We start from the raw sequence: 889 nt of genomic DNA on the forward strand, positions 1-889 counted from the left end.
GAGGGAAAGAAATTTAACCAAATTCAAATAATGGAGTATCTTTTTTTTCCCTTAGGATTTTATTTATTTATTTGACAGAGAGAGACATAGCAAGGGAGGTAACACAAGCATGGGGAGTGGGAGAGGGAGAGCCCAATGCCGGGCTGGATCCTAGGACCCTGGGATCATGATCTGAGCCCAACGCGGATTTTTAATGACTGAGCCGCGAAGGCACTCTAATACAGTATCTTTTAAAAGGCATTTTCTTCTAGATTGGGTTTCGATGATCTAACAATATTGCATTGACCGTGGTTTTGCATCAATTTAGCTTTTCCAAATCAGCATTTTTCTTTTATCTTTTTTTAAGATTTCATTTATTTATTTGACAGAGAGAAACACAGTGAAAGAGGGAACAGAGCAGGGGGAGGGGCAGAGGGAGAAGCAGGCCTCCTGTGGAGCAGGAAGCCCCATGCGGGGCTCCATCTCAGGACCCTGGGATCAGGACCTGAGCCAAGGACTGAACCATCCAGGCGCCCCCCAAATCAGCATTTCTGACATGGTATAGGAAGACATGAAGATGACTGTAAATCAGGATTTTTGGACCACGGTGCCTGCAAAGATTTGTTGGGGAACCAAGAATTATTTCCTCAACATTTTATACATATTTAAGAAAGAGAGAAACGTTGCCATTGAACCCCAGGGTGGTGGTGTCGTCCTTGGAGTCCTCCTCGTAGGGCGCTAATGCCTTGGCTACTTGGACTCAAGCAAACATCACACCCTGGTAATAATGCCAGTTAGCAGAGGCACTGGCAACCCTGCACTGCGGCAGGACCTCAGCACTGCGGCAAACTGTTGCGGTTGCGCAGCCAAAGGCGGAGGGGCGGTTTGCTGCGCATGCGCAGGTGGAACT

Source organism: Meles meles, chromosome 6 (assembly GCF_922984935.1).
Source record: "Meles meles chromosome 6, mMelMel3.1 paternal haplotype, whole genome shotgun sequence".
NCBI classification, from domain to species: domain Eukaryota; kingdom Metazoa; phylum Chordata; class Mammalia; order Carnivora; family Mustelidae; genus Meles; species Meles meles.